Genomic DNA, 23357 nt, shown 5'->3' with positions numbered 1-23357 from the left:
AAATAGCATTCTATTTTTAGCTATTTAGGATGGATTCCAATTTTAGTTAGTCCCTGGACTAAAATAGGAAGTAAAATTTGAATTTGAACTTAACATCTGTTTGAAAATAAATAATTCAATTCACCATGAGTTAATTAGTTGTGAAAAATCAAACATGAAGTCTATGTGAGGACATGCAATAGTTTCACTATTAATTGAGGAATTTATCCATCAGTTAAAGAGATAAGGATGAGTTCTAATTTTAGTAATTAGTTGGCTCAGTTAACTAAGTCAAGTCTAGTTATATTTGATTTAAACAGTTTGTTTAAATTAAGTTCAGTTAGTTAATGCATGCTTGCATATAACTGCTATTCTTCAGATAACTGAATATTCTCTCATGGATAACTCATGCATCTTAGTTCAGACAAAGACCTAGTTGAGATCAGAGAAGGGACAGTGTACTATCAATTGGATGAATAATTTTCCTATAAAGGAAGCTCATCCATGATGAGGATTTATCTCCTTCAGAACTACGTAGTTGGATCAAAGGTTAATGAGTGTGTGAAGAGGCCAATTCACACAAGTGGCTGCACTGGACCCCAATCAAAATTGCGCAAAGAAATGGGAGGATTGGAGGGAAGATCAAGAGGTTTGAGAGAGGCATTTGACTGTCTATGAGTAGCAGAGGTATTACAGAGAGAGTAGGATAGCTTTTGAGCTAATTATTTTTGTAATACTGGCGATATTTCCACTTGTATGATAATACAGAGTTGGGGTTTTAGGCTGAGGCTTTCTCTGGGTTATTTCTTCTGTGTTATGTGTGATTGCTTCTCATTCTCATTATATGTGTTCTCATTGATCGTGCTCAAATTTATTAAGCTTCCGCAAAGTGTTGTAGAAGTAGATCTTGTATTGTGTTTTAGTATATTGCATAATCTGTTGATCTACAGTGGGAATTTCTACATTTTGAGCATCCACTGTCGATGTACTACTGGTTTTCTTGTCCTTCTACATACAAGGCTATACCACATCTTTCTGTTTGCGGTTCTTTCTTTCTCCATATTTTTGGATTTAATGGAGTTTGCTCCTTTTGAGATATTTGTTGAAATTTACTCCTGCATCCAAATTCTTCATGGCCAAAGTTGTTACAGATTGAGCATTCTATTTCATTTTCAAGAAGAGAAAAGTTTTTATAGGAAATTTTCTTGATTCCTATCACATTCCTTTAGTTTCGTGCTTCTCTAGTCATGATGGTTTTGTAAGCAACACATTGAGTAGTTTTGTGTCCAAAATTATGACATGAGAAACATTGACCATTAAAGAAGTTCCTGCGATTATCGAATCTACTAACCTGGTGATTGTAGTTTCTATTGATATTTGTATTTGAAACAAATTGAGTACGATTTACCTGAAGTTCATTGTGGCTTCTATTCATCCTTGAAGTAAATTGAACCTGATTTACCTAGTGGTATGCTTTATGCCTTTGCTGACGATTGTCAAACTGTTCACTGCTCCTTGCTGCATCAAGATAGCTTTTAGTGGAGGTTGACAGCTTTTGTGCTTGAGATGTTTCTTCAGTATATCCAAGACCTATCTTTATCAGAGGAGAATGCTTCACTTTGATAATTTCATTTAAGGTTTTTGACCCTTTATCAAATCTAAGATTGGGAGATTTTGTTTTCTCAAGATCCTTTCTTAGACCCACAATTTCACATTCTAGTTTTTCATTGTGTTTTTCTCTTTCAGCAAGTTGGTATGTCAAGGTATCTATAATCATATTCTTTTCTTCTAAATAGATTTTGAGTTTAGAGATTTCTTCATAAAGGTCATCTTCATCTAAAGCATCCAAAAAATCATCACCTTCATAAGCCATCAGAAGCCTATAGTCATTACTATTTTCATCTTCATCACTATTTGATAAATCGTCGCTATCTTCATGGGTATAGTAGCTCTTTTTACTTACACTTTGTTTTCTATTCCATTTAGCAGATTCCTTCCCTTTATCATATTTATCTTTATGGGGACATCTGGTAGCATAATGACCGACTCTACCACAGGAAAAACATTTGAAAGGTAGTTTACCTCTGAATCTTCTGGAACCCTATTGAAGCTTCTTGACAAACTTTACTTCCTCTTCTTCTTCTGAGAGATGTCCTAATTCATTGAGTTCTTCATTTACTTTTGCTGAAGCTTTAAATTGAGATTCTCTCATATCTGATGGACCACCTTTTCTCATCTCGAAGGTAGTTAAGATTCTGTGTAGATGTGTCATAGTAATAGTTTGTAGATCCTGCTTTTCTTCTATGGCAGATACTTTTGATTCAAACTTAGCAGACAAGGATCTTAAAACTTTTTCAATTAATGTAACTTCCTTTGTCTCTTCACCCAGATTCTTCACGCAATTAACAATCTCATCTATACATAAGAAGTAACTAGCTATACTTTCATCATTGTGCATCTTGAGAGTTTCATATTGAATTCTGAGAGTTTGTAGTTTAGCACGTTTTACCTGAGAGTTTCCTTTGTAGCTTAGAATAATTTTGTCCCATATTTCTTTGGCATATTTGAGCTGCATAACTTTGACAAACTCTGATTGTGACAAACTTCCTAACAGTGTATTGACAGCCTTAGCATTAGTTTCATATTGTCTTTTACCTGTCGTATCTGTAGGAATTGCTAATGGAAATTTATATCCTCCTTCCATGATTTCCCAGACATCTGTTCCAAGAGATTGAAGATAGGTTGTGGTTCTTACGTTCCAATAAACAAAGTTTCTTCCATCAAAGATTGGCGGTCTAATGGATCCCCTGCTTTCTTGATTACTCATGATGATGGATCTTCCTTCAAGAGATCAAGATTCTTTTGAAGGACCTGCTTTGATACCAATTGTTGGAAATAATACTGAGAGGGAGGGTGAATCAGTATTATCAGATCAATAATTTAATTTTCAAAATTGATTTGTATATGCTATGTCAGCTTAGTGAACTAGCTGTATATGCAACTATACTTAATGCAACCAGCGCGTATGCAGAGATCTTTTGATTTACCCAAATTATCATGCATTGAACTTTAACCAGTATATCAGGAATTCATTAAACAGTGCAGTAAAAGTAGAATAAAGCATCACACATAAGAAACACACAAGAACACAAAGATATAAGGTGGAAACCCAATGTGGGTGAAAACCACCTGCTGCTATCGTCTCTGTCTTCTTTTAATAATAAGAAAAATATGTTTACAATTTTTGTACTAGTGCAGTCTTATATCAGTATGCACGCTTCTAACTGCAGAAGGCTACAACCTTCTCTTTTCTTCCAGGGACCACATTTCATAAATTTTTACACTGGATCCATCAACAACATCATTCAATCATCAAATATATCTGCATCAACCAATCTCCTTTTGAACCAACCACAACCGAATCAATCAATCACTTTGACAACCCATCAATCTGATCTTTCAGAATGTTGTCACCAGAATACAGTAACCAGAACCCAAAACATTGCAACAGCAAAAAGAAGCAACTAAGAAATATTTTATAAGGTATACGCTACTTCCATGTGTCGAACCGATGTTCATATGCACTTTCCTCAAAGCGAACCAGCGTATACGCTGCTTTGATGTGCATAACTAGCGTGTATATTCCTCTTTTCTAAAGTGAACCTATGTACAAATCTGTAAATGATGATTTAAACATTACAACTATTCCAGAATTCAGTCATACCTAGATCATCATATTTACAGACTACAACATGCGCCAGTTATTAAGATACAGGATCAAACCACATAAATATAATTCACTTCAAGTCATTAGATATTATCCTTCATAAAACGCTAAGGTTCATCCTTGGTTTAGATCAAGCACAACAAAATAAGCCAATAACCTGCATATTAGATCGCACACTTCATTAGATATTCGATACTTGCACACTTTGGCCTAATGATATTTTCCTCCTTTTATAGTTTGTATGCCTTTCTCAATACCATGTGTTGTGGGGAAAAATGCCTATGCAGGATGATCCTATCCACCTAAGGTGTGACAGTGCCTTAGCAACAAACAGAGACAGCTATTCTAGTATTCTTCCTTTATGAATTAAGAATGAAGAGAGATAGATGGACTAACTGGTGTCTTCCGTTTGTCCCTCGATCCGGTCTCTCTTCTCTTGGAGAGTTCCCAGCTACTTGCCTTCTCGCTCACCCAGCTTCAAGAGTTTTCTGCAAGATCGCAAGAAGAGAACACTACACAAGACATGGATTCATATTCATAACTAGTTCAGGATTAGAAATAAACTAAATACACTAATGCAATCATACATCAAAAATACATCAGCATATAGGAGAAACCAAGATAGCTTTATTGATGAATAACAAGGTTCAGGAAGAGATACAACCCAGAGGGCTCCAATCCAGCATCTCCTTCCCAGCAAGTGGAATTCCTATCTTCACCCCCTTCAAAGCATTAAGCACCCAATGATTCCAATCTCAAACCAACAACAATTCTTTGCAATAACAAAATTCCAGCCTCTAGATCTCATGGAGGAGAGATCCATATATAGATGTTTGGAGAGAGGATGAGTCAGCTTGAGATCTGACTAGTGTCCTCTCCCTCTGTCAGTTCTTGATTCCACTTGGAGGTTCTTTCCTCCACTTGGAGATTTGGAACCTCTTACTCATCACCAGTCGAATTCCCTGAGGCAAGTGTCATTTTGGAATCTTCCTGGGTTCTGACACCTTGAGAAATGAACTTGCCACATGTCCACTCTCGCTCAGCGCAGGTAGCCAGTGTTGCCTTTGACATTCAGCGCAGGTAGCCAGTGTTAGCTTTGACATTCAACGCAAACAGCTAGTGTAGCCACTGAAATGATCCTGAATTGACTTGTTTTTGAGCAGTTTGTGGTGGAGAACTTCTGTGAATTGTTGTGGTTTGTTAGCCTTGTTCCTCTAGGGGTAGGAACAACATGTTTAGGGACTTTGGATCCCTTAGATTATGGACATTTCATGCTCAATGCTGTAAGGCACACAAATGTCTATAACAGTTGCCCCCTAAAGTATGAGGTTGTTTATCGGGTGAAATGCTTTATCCGGGGGATCCGAAGTTCATCCAATGCTGGGAGGAGACCTGTAATAAGATACAATACAATACATTATTTTTCATACTGCTTTCATGATCTAGCTGAGGCGGGCATTCCCATGCTCAGCTTTATAAATTCATTTTTCTGTACATAGAACAGACAATCGTCTGATGGTAGACTGATAATTTTGATGAAATTATCATCCTTTGAGTAGGATGATTATCTGCTGCAATGATGTACATGTCAATGTCTTTATTTTTCCTGGATATATATCGCAGCCCGGATGGATGAAACTAGATCTGGGGTCTTCAAACTCGTTCGATATTCACTCTAAGTACAAGTCGATCCATGTGAGAAATGTTCTGAAGTCGAACATGGAAAGACATTGCTTGATTACCGGTCAATGAGGTAAACCGTTAACAAACGCGAGAGGAATCACCTATAATGATAATGACCCTCAAGGTAATGCAGTACAATTCACGTGGTGTGAATAAAGGACTTGGCATCGAACACCACGCAAAATCTTTCGGTCGAAGGCCATTGATGTATACTTGTCGCCGGAAGTGAGAAACTTGCCATTGAGGCATGCAATCTTCAAAGTACTGAAGGGGTTGTTCCTAGATCAACTTCTTGGATAATGAGCTGATGTCGACAAGAAGCGATCCATCAAAGGAGGGCCTTAATGAATCCCACATCAGTGACACGGAACGGAGCTAATGATTTTAATGGAGGTGAAAACAATCTGTGACATATGATTCAGGGTGACGGTCTTGAAAGGATGAAGGATAATGTATGGCAGTGGATGGGACACGGTTGACTTTTCTGAACGACTTCCCTTGAACATATGGTGACACTAATGCGATGGATCGGTAGCATTACTCCCAATATGGATGGTATGGCGAGACCATGGATGTGACCGGTGAATGAAACAACCCAACCCGATTGTGGTACGGAGGAAAAGTGTCATGTTCAAGAGCGACTTGCTACCATCAAAGTTTTCTTGAGTTTCTCCCAATTTTTCCCCAGTCATTGCTGACCAGTACCTCTTTATTTTTGTCAAGCTTGAGGAGGATAACATATGCTTGTTCTATAACCTGCCCTTCGGGCAAGCCCATCGCTATGTTTTAACGAGCCTAGCGATAGTGAAACTCGTTCTCGTCTAAAGACAAGTTTGTCGCTATTTAATGATTTTAACGAGTCTAACGACAAAGATAACTCGGTCCTTTTCATTTTTAGAGAGTCTGAAAAGGTACATAAAGTTAACTCCAAAAGTCCTTTTTCGTCATCTAATCCTTTAAGTCCGAAAAAGTATAAAACAATATAGAAGGGATGAGTTTTCGATAGTTTTAACGAGCCGAACAAAACAAGCGCTCGATCTTTTTGTGCAATAATCCCTCAGGTCCAAAAAGATTAAAATCTAGAGGAGGGATAGCTCTTCCGGTTGCTTTAACGAGCTGGAAGGCCATAACTCGGCAATATTTTCATATTTTACGAGTCAGATGAAAAGAGCTTAAAGAAGACTCGTCTTTTGAGGAATGAGTGATAAACAGGGTTAGCAGCTGATTCCAGGTACAGGTTGGAATTTTCCAATCACGGCAGTGTCACAAGGATGGCTAGGTGGAATCACTCTTCGCAGCTATTCCTCAAAAGGGTAAACAAACATACGGAGGTGAACGATCGGCCAATGGAAAAGTGGAGGTGACGGTGCAAACACGACCAAGGCTTTAATGGTTGATGATATTACATTCACTGTGGTTATTTACCGGGTAGTTCATTTTTTAACGAGCTTAAACGCGGATGGAAACATTTGCTCGATCTTATGTTTATTTTTTAACGAGCATGAACTATGTGCTAAAACTGCTCGGATCTTGCGTTTATTTTTTAACGAGCATGAACTGTGTGCTAAAACTGCTCGATACCCAGTCATATGATAAGAGTGTCTCATCAAGATTCTATTTTTTACGGAGCTTCATCTCACTAAGCTTTGCTCCGTATCCTTTCGTTATGCAAGTTCGGAAACGACTAATCCTACGAGTTTAAATGGTTAGACCTACAGGTTTAAAGGGAGGACCTAAAAATTTAAAAAATAAATAGTCGCCCCTTGCTTGCACTCCAAACGGTTTGCATGCCCCCAGGCATAGAACAGAGTTTCAAGGTTACCTCTACTTCACTTCCGCCAAAACATTTGTTTTAACGAGAGAGGCTTACCTCTTTCAGGTTACCCAAAGATTGTCTCGTTAATCTTTCAAACAAAACACTTCCTCGGCAATGTCTACCGAAATAGACAAAGGTGAGCGACGATGCCCGCCAACTCACATAACTTTGACAAAAGAATCTTATTCTAGAACAACCCCTCTTCCTAGACGGACAGGGTACAGACTAGTCATATTCTCCCATGGAAACCTACCCTATACCCAAAGTTTTCCTGCCGAAGCGGACCAGGACGCATGCCCCCTAGGTTCCAGTCATATCCTCCCGGATCACCCCCGCTCATCAGGAGGACGGACTGTGGGTTGAGACACTTCTTGCGTGAATAGACCATTTATGGATGGTACATGACTATTTGCGATGCGTGATCCATGAAATGAAAGTTGGTCCACGAGCTTGACCACTCTTCCTTCATGCGGAAAACACATTACTCTAAAGAGTGAGGAGACAATGGCTCCCATGCAATATATATAGTCTCGTCCAAGGAGTAGGTTATAATCCAAGGGTCCTTGAACGACCATCACGTTCATTTGAACGGTCTTCCCTTTCAATGTTATAGGCACATTGGGGAGGATCCCTAAAGGTCGACTGGTTCCTTTATCAAAGCCTGATAGATTTCTCATTTCAGGCAAAAGCGCTGGTGAACAAAGTGCTTTCCAAGCAATAGAGGAAAGGATACTCACAGATGCCCCCTCATCAATGATAGTGCTAGCCATTACCATTCTGTATATTTGAACGATAATTCTGAATGGTATGCTTCCTGGCAACCAGGGTCTGCCTAGTTGGTTCCAGTCGAACGAGACAACTAGGTTGCTTGGTGGTGGGACCGAATAGACGGCCAGGTATGACTCTGACGAAGTTCCTTCCTGCGATAAAGGAATGGGAAAATTTCCCCCTTGTTCGTCGAAGTCTGTGTTGATGAAGAGGATTTGGACGGTGTCGTCTTTATTCTCCTCTGTGATGGTATCATTCGAAGATAGAGCCTCTGAAGGCAAAACCGGGTCAACTGCCGCCTCAACCTTTTGAATTTTGTCAGGTATGGATTCAGACGGTTCATCTTCAATGATAGGTGCTTTGGCTGACCATCTGGGCGGGTCAGCCGGGTTTTCAACTAGTGAAGGACTTGGCAGGAGTTTTTGATATCCAGGAGGAAGTTGCGCTCGTAAAATCGGGCGATCTTCCAAAACTCTTTTAGCCTCGTCTAAGAAGGGACACCGGTGGATGGCGTGGTCGCCTTCACACAGTTTGCAGGGAAATCTAGCTTTCCCTCTCTGTCCTGGGACTTCACTTTCACTAGTCAACGGTGAGCTGTCAACATGGCTATCAGAGGTCGACGCTACCGAATTGTGCGAACAGGGAGACCAATCCCTTAGTATCCGAGGGATGTAGGGACAATCTCTGTGGAAGTGGTCTCCCTTGCATATGACACATGGCGATTTAGGCCTAGTCAGTGCTGTGTGTGGATTTTTGTCAGACGACACTTGTTTGCCCCCAGTCGCTTTTGGCTCCTTCTTCTTCTTCTCTTTCTTCTTCTTTTCCTTCTTCTCCTTAGGAACTTGGTTTTTTGTTTTACCAGTTCCGTCAAGCGAAGAGGAAGGAGGAGAGGAAGAATTAGATGAAGTAGAAGGCTGGTGGGCAACTCTGGTCTGGTCTAACTATTGATTCGACTGTTCAGGAATAGTGGTGGTTTGAATGACATTGGTTGAAAAGAGCCAGACCGGCAGGCCAATTTTCAGTCATGGAAGTGACAATGTGGCCATATGGGGCACGCCAACATCTCCCCAAGAGGATAAGGGACTAGGATTTCCACCAAGGGGAATTCCTTGGTTGGTGTGCTCCATTTTTTCAACCTAAAGATCAACGCAGGAATAAAGGGTGATTGTTCTGTTTAAAATAAATTTTAACGACGCTTTAGACACAACTTGCTTTGTCAATTTTAAAGAGTCGAGAAAAAGCTAAAGATGACTCTAGTCTCCTTCGATGTTTTAACGAGCCCGAAGTGACAAATGCTCGGATGGACTTTTTCCGTTATAGAGTCTGAAAATGGCCAAAAGGAACTACTTTGGAGTTCTAGGCAGAGGGTGTGCCAATCTTTTCGCAAAACCACAGAATACGTTTTAGGGTACGGGCGGTCGATCTTCCTGAATGCTGTGTTCAGTGCATTGCGATCAGTAGGGCGGCCGACACGGCTTCCTAAGGATAAACGTTTTATGCCTATAGGGGTCTCCCAATATATACGCGACGGTACGTGGGAGCACAATCCGTACTGGCACTGTCGTCCCTCAGGAGGAATCACCCACCATCCACGAGATCGACAGTCACCAGGCTTTACGACGCCGGAACACGTCTCTAGCCTAGACCTCTATGTTGTGCGTTATGTTGCAAAGCGTTGTTAAGTTCATTAAATTTATTTTAGGTTGATCTTTTTAGAAGTTTTCCTTTCAAGGTTCACCACGAGATGTATGATACAATTCCTAAATGCAGTCTAAAGATGATAAGCAAGCTTTATATCTTTTCAACTTTGAAAATCCTAGCTACTAAGGGAAAAGAAAGACACCATCTTTTCTCAAAGAGCAATCAACACACTCTAATGCACTTTTCCTAAATCAGACATGCAAACTATCAAGATGCAAATGCACAATGCAGGTGTTTGTTTTCCACTTTCTTAGTATTGATGCCTACAAAGAAAGCTTTTTGTACAATTTTGAATTTGCTTTTAAATGACAAATACAAACAAGTTTACTTTTTCGAAATCAGAGAGGGTAGAAGAGATTACAACACTTAATGATTTTCGAAATGAAGGCTTGTTTCGACACTTAAAAGAGACAAACTCAAACCAAATGCAAAAGTACAAGTATAATCAACTGCAAACAGCCAATGAACTCTCTCCTAAGATCACAATCAACAGATCTGAATCAAGGGCTACAGGATGATTATTTCACTCATGCAAAGGAAAAATGTAAATAACGCAAAAACACATAAAAACACTCACAGTATTTTTGTACAAAAGGAGGCGAAATTTAAGCAGAGAAAAGGAGTTATCAGACTGGTACCTATGCTGGTTACAAGCTGCAAAAATTAGAGATCAAAACAAGGCAAAACAGAGCAGACAACCCTAGCTGCACAAGGTAAAACTGGTTCAGCGCAACCTCAACACAGGGGTTTTGACATTCAGCGCAGGTAGCCTTCACGGGACCTGCGTTGAAATGAAAAATCCCTTCACTGGGTCTGTGCTGAAGGAGAAACTCTCGTTTCTCACAGGTTCTGGGTCACAGATTGCTATTTAATCCACTGTTTCAGGCCAAATCAAAGCAACAAGCAAGGTGCAATCAAAGGGATGCTTTGAGGGGGTACTAAGATCTATCACAAAGGATCATCAAATCATTTGTGAGTCCATTGTTCAGATCATAGACAAGTCCAGTGATTGGATCAAAGCATCAACTGTCTACTTTGCATCTGGGAATAGCAGATGCAGTTCGATTGTTGCTGTCGAGTCTATGAAACAAACAATGATAGAAACACAAATAAAATGACTAAACAGATTTCCCCAGTGGAGTCGCCAATTTGTTGTGGGGAAAAATGCCTATGCAGGATGATCCTATCCACCTAAGGTGTGACAGTGCCTTAGCAACAAACAGAGACAGCTATTCTAGTATTCTTCCTTTATGAATTAAGAATGAAGAGAGATAGATGGACTAACCGGTGTCTTCCTTTTGTCCCTCGATCCGGTCTCTCTTCTCTTGGAGAGTTCCCAGCTACTTGCCTTCTCGCTCGCCCAGCTTCAAGAGGTTTCTGCAAGATCGCAAGAAGAGAACACTACACAAGACATGGATTCATATTCATAACTAGTTCAGGATTAGAAATAAACTAAATACACTAATGCAATCATACATCAAAAATACATCAGCATATAGGAGAAACCAAGATAGCTTTATTGATGAATAACAAGGTTCGGGAAGAGATACAACCCAGAGGGCTCTAATCCAGAATCTCCTTCCCAGCAAGTGGAATTCCTATCTTGACCCCCTTCAAAGCATTAAGCACCCAATGATTCCAATCTCAAACCAACAGCAATTCTTTGCAATAACAAAATTCCAGCCTCTAGATCTCATGGAGGAGAGATCCATATATAGATGTTTGGAGAGAGGATGAGTCAGCTTGAGATCTGACTAGTGTCCTCTCCCTCTGTCAGTTCTTGATTCCACTTGGAGGTTCTTGCCTCCACTTGGAGATTTGGAACCTCTTACTCATCACCAGTCGAATTCCCTGAGGCAAGTGTCATTTTGGAAGCTTCCTGGGTTCTGACACCTTGAGAAATGAACTTGCCACATGCCCACTCTCGCTCAGCGCAGGTAGCCAGTGTTGCCTTTGACATTTAGTGTAGGTAGCCAGTGTTGGCTTTGACATTCAGCGCAAACAGCTAGTGTAGCCACTGAAATGATCCTGAATTGACTTGTTTTTGAGCAGTTTCTGGTGGAGAACTTCTGTGAATTGCTGTGGTTTGTTAGCCTTGTTCCTCTAGGGGTAGGAACAACATGTTTAGGGACTTTGGATCCCTTAGATTATGGACATTTCATGCTCAATGTTGTAAGTCACAAAAATGTCTATAACACCATGGACCAAAACCACTTAGGACCAATACCTTGGACCAAATACCGAGGGTCAATACCTTGGACCTGACACCTTGGACCAATACCATGGATCCAAATTCCATGGACCAAATACTTTGGACCAAAAACTTAGATTGACAAGGTATATGCGCTTTTCCTTTTGTGAAAGTGCATGTATACATATACGCGACTTGTATATAGTGAACCCGTGTGTATATGTGGCTTGGCCAATGGTGAACCTGTGTATACCTCTCTTTCTTCATTTTATGAAGTTTGATCTGTAACTCTGTGCTGTTAACCTGTTGTACTGTTATCTGTCATCTGAGTGAGTTGCCATCAAGGACAAACCCTGTGTCATAATGCCAACATAAGGTTGAATAGGTAAGAAAATCAAGATGAGCATGTGAACCATGAATTCATCTATCAGAAGACTGAGCATATAAAATGAGATTCCTAACAAAATAGAGCTTAATTACAAGAATTTTGTTTAATACCTCTGAGGAAAACCATTGAAAATCATATATATGGAAATGAAACTAATTTATCATTCATATAAATTTTTAACAGGAGAAAAACAATACCACAAACTCACACCACAATGATTCCTGAATTATAGCTACAACTTGGCCGTTGATTTCCTGTAAAAATGTGATGAAGTACAGGCTACAAGTTTTCCACTCTTTGATGTCCAACCTTCAGTCTGACTGAAAACTAAATACATATAGACCAAAAAAAAACTTCCCCACTCTTAGGGGTCGAATCCCTCAGTGTAGGAACTAATCACAAGAATATCTCCAGCAAGACCTAATGACTAGGGAGGTTAACAAACTCTCTTCAAAATAGAAAAACTGATACATTTGACTTTTAACCACCATTAATGATAATGAATCTACATCAAAATGAAGCTAATAAGAAATATTTACCATCATTTACATCAATTAAACTCACAAAATGAGGAATTACATCATAAAATCCAAATTTAACTGAAGAAAACTTGAAATTTGGACAAATAAGCAAAAGCGCAGCACCACATGCAAAAGCGCGGTGCCATCAGGCATAAGCGTAACACCAACTTTGAGGAGGTTTTTGAAGACCTTCCACTGCTCCAAATCCATCCCTGAATATACCAATGGAAATATCGGTATGTCTAGTTGTCATTAGACACCTTAAGAAAGCAAATTGGACACTCCAAGACCAAGAAAAATTGATTCTCCCACAACTACTCCAAAAGCATAGCGCTTAGTCGAGTAAGGTGGAAAAAAGTGGTTTTTTGACCTATTTTTGGGCATTTTCTTCAAACCCTTTTATAGAAAATGCACAAAAAGTGGATAGCTTCTAAGTATAGGTCATTATCTATCCATCCATATAAAATTTTTGGCACTTGGAGGTTTGAGTAAAAAGCGCAATGCCAAGGCGCCGCACTTTTGGTTGAATCGTTCTTCCTGTTTATGCCAAAAGTCAGAAAAACTCAAAATTGTTCAAAATTTCTTCAACATTGCTTCAAGTTTGGTACATGAAGCTATGAAATGAAATTTCAATCAAGGAGGGAGGCTTTAGCTAGCAAGTCAAGTTTATCTTTCTCTTTTTGCCTCCTTAGGGTTTGCCTGTTGGGTAGCGAAGGCCCCACGTAATGGTTTTGGGGCTTAAAGCCCATAAGTCAAGGTAATGATATTGTAAAAGTTCCATGAAGTGCGTGGAGCATGAAATGTAATAGGTCGACTCAAATGGTTGTCTGCCTGAAAATAATGTAAAATAATAAAAGGTGAGTCGGCCTACCCATGGCCTGTGGACCATGGGAATGTATAAATAGAGCGAGGCTCTAGGGATAGAAGGTAGATTTTTGGAAGGAAATCTAATGTATTATGGGTTTTTGATGGTAATACTCACTTTGGGTCTGGAAGTCTGAGTCTTAGGCCGTAGTAGATAGGTAGAGGCTCTGTAGATATGTGCGCAGAGGCCTGGGTGAGTCCGTAGCTGAGTGTGCAAACCCCTGCAAATGAGTCCGCAGGGCGGATCTGGTTGTACTGAACAGGAGATAAATAAAGATAAGAGTTTTTGAATCATTGTGTGTTTTATCATGAATCTATGTGTTGATTATGTTCTGAATTTATGCATATGTATGATTGCGTGCACTGGTTATTACTGTTAAATTTTTGCTTAAAGACCTTAAGGATTAGATCGGCTCTATAATAAACTCATTAATAATAAAGTGCGTCATCACAGATCTACGCAGAAGCCTGACAACAATGTGGAGTGGCACGAGGACGCAGATCAGTTTGCGATCCTTCTAAGTTCTCATCAAGACATCCCTAGGGTGTGGAAACCTAGTTCTAGCACCCTCCCCTACTACCTCGGGTGAGACTTCAGTCCGTGCTCCGCAGACTGTTTCCAAAAGGGCTGGTAGTGCAGGATTTGTTTGGCTAAAACACTTCCGAACTTGGGTCAGGCCCCAACAAGCCAACAAATGGTTCCGTTGCCGGGACCGAGATCTTCCTAAGGGATGTCTGATGTCGGAATAGGGGAACCCTACGAAGAAAGGGATTGAATATTGGTTGGATCAGAAGCTATACAAGTTCATGGTTGGCCTTAGAACACCCTTTTCCAAACTAGAAGTTTAACATGGCAAGCGTGATCAAGTTGCCTATATTCAAAGGAGTAGGAAGTGAAGATCTAGAACAGTTTTGGTTCATAGTAAGGGCAGTGTGGGAAGCGCATGGAGTTACGGAAGATAACATTAAAAGGGATACCTTGGTAAGTGTGCTGCAAGATCACGCACTGACTTGGTATATCAAGCACTCTAGCGATCACCCAAATGTTGGAATAGCGGAGATATGAGATGCATTGAACAAAGAGTTTAGCGCCAAAATCAAAGGCGCAATGGATCATAGGGTTCAAGGAAATCGTGATGCTGCCCGGTGAAACCCCTTGGGACCTGGATTAGAGGCTGAAGAGTATGATCCGAGAGGCTAACATGACGTTAAAGGAAGCACAACACCACACGTGGTTTGTGGCTTCTTTAATACCACATCTGAGGATGACACTGTCACAATAGAAGATCTCAACCCAGGTTGAAGCATTAGAAATAGCGATGAGGTTGCATGAGACTCCAATACAGGATCCTGGGTTGGGAGTTCATCAGATCCACCGCAACTGCAAAACCTATGCTTGGAGATGCAGAGTTTGAAACAGGAGAAGGTGCCCCAACCAGAAGCACACGACAAAGTGTGGTGCATAAAATGTAGAAGCCAAGGCCATGATAAGGATCACTATCCGGTATTTTCAAACTATATGGCAGGGGGGACCAATTTCGTTGTGACTAGAGGCACATGTGGGGCCAAGCACGAATCCCTCACTCTGGTGCGCGATCTGTCACGTGGGAGGAAAGCACACCATAGACAACTCTCACCTACTACAAAAATTTACCCAGACCCCCCAGGAGCTATTTTGAAATTCCTATAGATTGGTGGGCCATGATGAATGAGACTGCCATAGTTATGAATTGTTGATGGATCGAACACCTACCTGCAGGATGCAGACTGAGGCATGAGGTCAGGATCCAGCCGCAGTGATAGCGCACAGTGGGTTCTAGGGGTGAGGACGAGGATGATGAGGAATGGAGCCAGGAAGGGGCCACGGGCAACTAATCTGTTATAACTGTGGAGGACCAGGGCACTACACGCGTGATTGTACCAACCCGACCAGAATATTGTATCCCCACTGCGAGTAGTTCGATCATGAAATGATAGATTGCCCCACGTTGATAACGTAGATACGTGAGAAAAGGGTAGCACAACCTACGCCAATGCAGAATGTCCAAATGATGAGGTCCAAACCATGCAAGGAAGACCCCAACATGAACATGATGCTCAGAAGTGGCGCAGCCAGAAGGGAAGATAAGGGGAAACTAACCGAGGAAGACCCAGGGGTTTGTAAGACCCCTACAAAACATCATGAGTTCGACTTGGAACACACGAAGAGGACATTTATGGAAGCTAAGAAGAGCTTCGTGGAGGTCTCTACTTCAGGTAGTAAGGATCCACCTAAGCCGGAAATGGATCCCTCAATGCTAACTACCTTTTTAGAGACATGTATGAAGTTACTATGAGACAATAAGGCAATTAGGGGATTGCAAGAGTTGATAACTACGTGCATAGGGTCACATGAACCTCATGTGGTCCAGAAACTAGGAAAAAATGCTTTGCGCACGGGATGGGAAATGCGATTAACGGTGCAAATTGGCAACTATGAGATGGATCAAATCATTCTAGACTTAGGCTCGAATGCAAATGTGCTACCTAAATAGACATGGGAATGCATGGGTAGGCCCATATTATAATGGTCTCCTATTCAATTACGAATGGCAAACCAACAAAAGATCTTGCCCATGGGGAGATTACCAGGAGTCACGGTGGATATAGAAGGCACGAGCACACAAACAGACTTTGAGGTAATAGAAATTGTGGATGACAGTAACCCTTACCCTACATTGTTAGGTATTGACTAGGCCACAGATATGAATGGAGTCATTAATTTAAAGAAGCGAAAGATGATATTTGAGAAAAAATCACTCTGCATAGTCATTCCGCTAGATCCGGTTGAAGGAGCACGCTACACTGAACCTGTGCGCGACAAGCAAAGTGATGATGAACTGGATTGTATCTACAAGATCACTGCGTGAGATTAGGATTGGGTAAATCCAACTGTAGAAGGAAGAATATCATGGGAACATGTAGTTTCATGAATTTCAGATTTAGATGAGGAAGATGAACTATGGCATAATCGGTTGAATGGAGTAACAATGTTAAACTACAACATGATGACTAGGTCGTTGTGTTGCGTAACAGCTCAGGATCGAGATCTACCAACATATGATGGGCTGACGGTGGTGGATGAATTCTTGAACAAGTTTGAGAACATTGTACTAGAGCACCAGAGGTTCGATGCATTAAAATGGGCGTTGCGCATGACGCTTGCGCGGTGGTGGGGAACACATGAAGGAACCTTTGAAGACTGGCGCAGCTATAGGAAAATGATGCAGATAAGGTTTGGGAAGCTGGAACTATGAATAACTGAGAAATACGATGGACGTGATGACCCACACGTGCGCCTCATAAAATGGACCAAAGCCTATGGAGAAGAACCCCTGCTGGAGTGTGTACACTTATTTTACCATACCCTGGATGTCATCCCAAGGAACTGGTATACTGAGACAAAACTCCTACATGGTACAAGCGAATGGGATATCTTACGCAAAGGATTCTTATTAACATTCTTATTTGAGGGCCAATGGATGGATACTGTGGGCGATGCATTGCAAGTTGTGAAGGCCGCCATTTTCAGGATATCACTGGAACCAGAAGAAATAGTGCAATCAGTGTGGTCTCATCAACTGAGAAAGGCCCTAGAGTGTTACAATGTGTAGGTAGATGATGATGATGATGATGATGACCCCAGAAACATTAATAGTCTGGAAACAGAAGGGATTCGCGAGGTGTGCGGACCAGTGAGCGAGGACCCTGACATCACTGCGCCATTGAAAATGAAACAAGTGAACATTGGTATGGAGGAAGAGCCGCAGTATGCAACGATTGGACATTATTGGGATGATGCCACGGTGAATAAGGTCATCTAGTTACTTCACAAATATCAAGACTTATTCCTGACCAAAATAACCGAGTTAAAAGGGATCCTTGGTGATTTGGGGATGATGAAAATAACTCTAAAACCAAATGCGAATCCAGTTAAGCAGCGACCTTACTATCTGAATCCAAAGTACAAGGAGAAGGTCCACGAAGAATTGGAAAAAATGCTAGCAGTAGGAATTATCGAACCGATGGAAGAATCTGACTGGGTGAGTCCTATGATAGTACAAGAGAAGAAACAGAAAGGGCAAAATTCGAATCTGCGTGGACCTCTGGAAACTGAATGATGCCTATGTTCATGACCCTTTCCCAACACGCTTTATGGATGAAGTTCTAGAGAATGTTGGTGGACAGGAAGCGTACTCATTTATGGATGGGTTTTCAGGGTACCATCAAATCAAGATCGCGCTAGAAAATAGAAGCAAGACCACATTCACGACCAAATGTGGATGTTTTCAGTACACGGTTATGCCCTTTGGGTTAAAGAACGCCCCAACGATATTTTCACGTGTAGTAGTGGCTATGTTGAAGGAATTAATCCATAAGTTTCTGGAAGTTTATTTTGATGATTGGACTATATTTGGGCTAGTCAAGAAAGGTTGATGCTGGATACCTGCCGACGGCACCAAATTGCGCTAAATCTAAAGAAGTGTACTTTCCTTGTCCCCTTTAGAAAATTGCTTAGCCATGTGGTCTACAGATAAGGCCTGATGGTGGACCCGGTGAAGATTGTTTTCATACTCAATCTGCAAGTGTCGTGCATCATCAAACAACTTCGCACCACGTTGGGACACACTGGTTACTTTCGTAAGTTTATTAAGGGTTATGCACAAATCACAGCACTAATGCAATAGTTGTTGAAGAAAGATGCTACATACCATTAGAATGACGATTGTAAAAGAAATCTGGAGATTCTCAAGGAGAAAATGGCGTCTGCTCCCATTTTGGTTTTCCCAAAATGAGACATCGAATTTCATGTCCGTGTTGATGCGTCGTGTATCACACCAGGCTCTATACTCACGCAAGAATGAGTGGAAGGAATTGATCACCTGATCGCATTCGCAAGTCAACGATTACCCAAAGATGAAAAGAACTACTCCACTACTGAGCGTGAGGGGTTGGCGATGGTATATGCGCTCCAGAAATACCGCCACTATCTACTCGGTGAACACTTTAATATGTATACTGATCATTCCGCATTAAAATACTTAGTGAATAAGCCTGTGTTGGGGGGGGCATTTGTATATGGTTGTTACTATTTCAAGAGTATGATTTCGAAGTCATTGTGAAGCCGAGACACTTAAACGCAGGCCTAGATCACCTGTCTCGAATTGAGAACAATGAAGAGCCCACAAACTTAGAGGAAGGACTACCTGATGCACAGCTTTATGCAGTGCGCGTCGTGGATGGCCACTTTGAGGATATCATCTACTTCTTAACCACAAGGACCGCACCGCAGGGGTATTCAGTTCAGTAGAAGAAGGAACTAGGGATACGCATAGTGGACTTTACTGTTATTGCGAGGCATCTTTACAAAATGGGAACTGACGAAAACGTACGCAGATATATACCTAAATTTGAAAGAGGACAGATCCTCACAGAACCACATGGAGGGGTTGCAGGGGGACATTATGCAAGATGGGTGACAACACAAAATATTCTTCATGCCAGACTATGGTGGCCAACTCTACTTCAAGACTCCAAAGCATACTGTCGATCCTGTGACGTGTGTCAACGGACGGGGAAACCATCGCAGAGGGATGAAATGTTGCTCAATCCACAGATGACACTGCAACCATTCAAAAAATGGGTGATCGAATTTGTGGGACCTATCGCACCTCAACGAGAGACGGGTGTGCGCTATATCATCACCACGACAGAATACCTGACTCAATGGGTGGAAGCACAACTGGTTAAGGATTGCATGGCTGCTACAACTGTGAATATTTTGTTCGAGAATGTGTTGACACGGTTTGGATGTCTAAAAATTCTAATGAGCGACCACGGAACGCACTTCCTAAATGAAACTATCAACGCACTCACTGAGGAATTCCACGTATATCACCAGCAAAGTATGCCATATCACCCGCAAGAAAATGGGAACATCGAAGCGTTCAACAAGATTTTAGAGACTGCATTGACTAAGGCCTGTAACGCATAGCGAAATGATTGGGATTTGTGCATACCTGCAGTGCTCTGGGCATGTTGAACCACTTGGAAGAAATTGATGGGTCAAACACCTTTCTGGTTAGTCTACGACACCGAAGCTATCATGCCAATGGAATACATTGTACCCAGTTTGCGGATAACAACAATGACAGGCATGGAAAAATGTGGAGCATTGGAAGAAAGGCTCGCACAACTGGAAGAACTAGAGGAAGAATAGTTTTTGGTGGGATTCCATTAGCAGGTACAGAAACAGTGTAAAAAGGCTTGGCATGATCACCATATCAAGTTGCGCACGTTCAAAGAAAACGATTTAGTATTTCTCTATGGCAGTAAGTTCGAGAAATTCCCAAGAAAAATTTGGATGCAATGGTTGGGACCATATGTAGTCAAGGAATTCACAGATGGAGGTGCGGTCTAGCTTGGCAAGCTTAATGGAGAACCCTTCCCAGGAAGAGTAAATGACAGTCGCTTAAAGCTCTACACGGGTGGGCCGACTACCTGACTGACCGACTGAAGTACAGTCTCACTGCTCCAGACAGTTGAAAGAGAGCGTGGGACAATAAAGCAGTCTGTGGGGGAGCTACGTGACAACAATGGTGCCCATAGAATTCGTATGTCACAAGGGTCGTGGTTGCGTAGAAGAGGCTACGCTATTGCATGGGTAAGTAGGGACATGACCGTTGCTGTCACTATTCATGACAAGATGTCTGAGTTCTGGAAAAAAGGAGCGCGTGGCGGGCAATTAAGAAATGAAGTACGAGCCAGATCTGGAATGATCTACCGTAGGCTTAATGTTAATGCACCAGAAAAGGAGGGAACAATTGAATTTGAATTTCAAAATGTTTATAAATCACAGGGGGGCAGCCACCGAACAATCTGTGGTATCGAGAGAAGTGAGCTATTGTGCCTTCCCACTGGTATGGAACTGTTGATCATGGACGCTACAGGAGTAATCCCGGGGGTTGTAATATGGCCAATAGAGATGCAGGACCTTCTGGATAGTGTGGTGTCGACGGTCGCGAATGCTACGTCAAGTTCAGCACCGATGGTAGGAGATGTAACAGAAATTATTAGACACGAAGCCGAACTGGTCCGAATACCCCTGCCTAAACCACGGGTTGGCTGGCGACCCATAAAAGATAAGGGAAAGACTATGAATATCGAGACAAATGGTGGAATTGCAGTTAACAGTTCATCTCTGATGCACCTTGAAGATTTGGATCTCACAGACAACAACACCTTTCTTGCAAAAATGCAACACAAGCTGCAGCAGATAGTGCATATAATAGACAAGAAATTGGAGATTGGCTGCTTTGGCGTGAAGAGTTCCCACATGCGACACCCCAGCTTGAGCTAAAATCCTATGAGGGGGTGCTCTATGTTAACCGAGAAGAGTGGAATGAGAATCATCGGTTGCACGAGTTAGAAGAGGCAATGGAGCAGGAGCTTGAAGAAAAGTTGCAGGAGACAAGGAGGGAGCAGCAGAACGTAGTAGTCACTCACAGGGATGGTGGACCGTGAAGCCTTGGTAGTGCGTATCACCACACCAATGAATGACTTGGGACGAGTCATGATGATTGTGTTGGGGGCTTGTTGGGTAGCGGAGGCCCCGCGTAATGGTTTTGCGGCTTAAATCCCATAAGTTAGGGTAATTATATTATAAAAGTTCCGCGAAGTGCGCAGAGTGCGAAATGTAATAGGTCGAGTCAAAGGTTTGTCTAGCCAAAAATAATGTAAGATAATAAAAAGTGAGTCAGCCTGCCCATGGTCTGCGGACCATGGGAATGTATAAATAGAGCAAGGATCTAAGGATAGAAGGTATCTTTTTGGAAGGAAATCTAATGTATTATGGGTTTTTGATGGTAATACTCGCTCTGGGTCTGGAAGTCTGAGTCTTGGGTCATAGTAGATAGATAGAGGCTCTGCAGCAGTGTGTGCAGAGGCCTAGGTAAGTCTGCAGCTGAGTGTGCGGACCCCTATAGCTGAGTTCGCAGGGCAGATCTGGTTGTACTGAACAGGAGATAAATAAAGATAAGAGTTTCTGAATCACTGTGTGTTTTATCACGAATCTATTTGTTGATTATGTTCTGAATTTATGCATATGTATGACTGCGTGCATTGGTTATTACTATTAAATGTTTGCTTAAACACCTTAAGGATTAGATAAGCTCTGTAATAAATTCATTAATAATAAAGCGCGCAGCATTGATCTACGTGGAAGCCTGACAACAGTGCAGAGTGGCATGAGGACATAGATCGGTTCGCGATCCTTCTAAGTTTTCATCAAGACATCCCTAGGGTATGGAAACCTAGTTCGAACACCCTCCCCTACTACCTCGAGTGAGACTTCAGTCCACGCTCCACGGATTGTTGCTGAAAAGGCCGGTAGTGCAGGATTTGTTTGGCTAAAACACTTCCGAACCTAGGTCAGGCCCCAACAAGACAACATTGCCCTAACTTCTCTTTCAGTTGCTTGATTATGAATTGGGAGACCTTGTTTCTAGTACAATATTGCATGTCCATATGCCTTTGAAGTTTAGTGGCCCTCTTGGCCCTGTTAAGGATATTTTCAAAGTGCCAATTGACTTTATCAAGCTAGTTTTCCCTATTTTCCTCAAAATATTCTTTAATGGACTTGTCAATGTTTTGCTGCCTCCGGGGAGAGGATGTTTTAGTGATTTTCTCTTCTTTCCTCTTCAAATCCATTGTCTTAGGACTTCTAGGCTTGAGCTAAAAACCAGTGGCTTCAATATCTTTCAAGTTTATCACTGTTTTACCTTTGGCACCATCCTTCTCCAAATCTGCTTTAGATTTATCAAGAAAAAGTTGCTTGACTTTGAGCTGCTTGTTTTCTCGCTAAAAGGAATAAATCAAAAAATCTGTCTTAGACAACCTACTCTTCAACTCTCTAATCTCAGCCTCTTTCTCTTGGATGATATGCTCTGAATATTTGACCTCCTCATGCACATCCAAATATGCCATATCAGTGGCAAGATGAATATGTGCCTCTTCATCCAATGATGTCTCATGTTGCTATGATGATGTAGGCTTGGCCCTTTCAACAATGTTTGGAGAAAACACAAGCCTTTTCCCTCTTTTGTAGGTCTTGGTCACTTCTTCCCTAAGAGTTCTTGTGATAGGTTTGCTTGTGGAAGCCACCTCTTGTTGTTTTGGAGAAGAAAAAGGAGTAGAGTGACTACATGACTAAGCTGGAGAAGATAATAAATATGTTGAATAGATGAAACCATCCCAAGACAAATTGATTTGTACCAACTGATGGAAAATCAATATCTTCACTAAGCCATGATGAAACAAACTGGCATGATTATCTTCTACCAACATATACATCTTCTCTCCCATCTTAACCATGCTTCTGTAAAGGTAATGAGGTAGGTTGAGAAATTTTACACCGGTGAAATTGATGAGGCTCATCATTGGGTAAAATATATGGACCTTAATACACCTCCAAACTTACTAAAATCAACTTCTCTCATAATTCCTTACATGTTTTAATTATATTTTTCTTAATGAGATGAGTAAAAGTATGATGTTATGTCTAGTGGTCTAATGTGCATTGATTGCGGGTTTTTGGGAGAAAATTATGGCAAATTATGGCTAATTAAGGTGCATGAACTCAAATGAGAAAAGAAGGAGAGATTATAGGAGGTGGATATTCC

Source organism: Pinus tabuliformis, chromosome Q (genome assembly GCF_031772625.1).
Source record: "Pinus tabuliformis cultivar Carrire ecotype Pingquan chromosome Q, CPIR1, whole genome shotgun sequence".
NCBI classification, from domain to species: Eukaryota; Viridiplantae; Streptophyta; class Pinopsida; order Pinales; family Pinaceae; genus Pinus; species Pinus tabuliformis.
Note: the sequence above shows the minus strand (reverse complement) of the source record.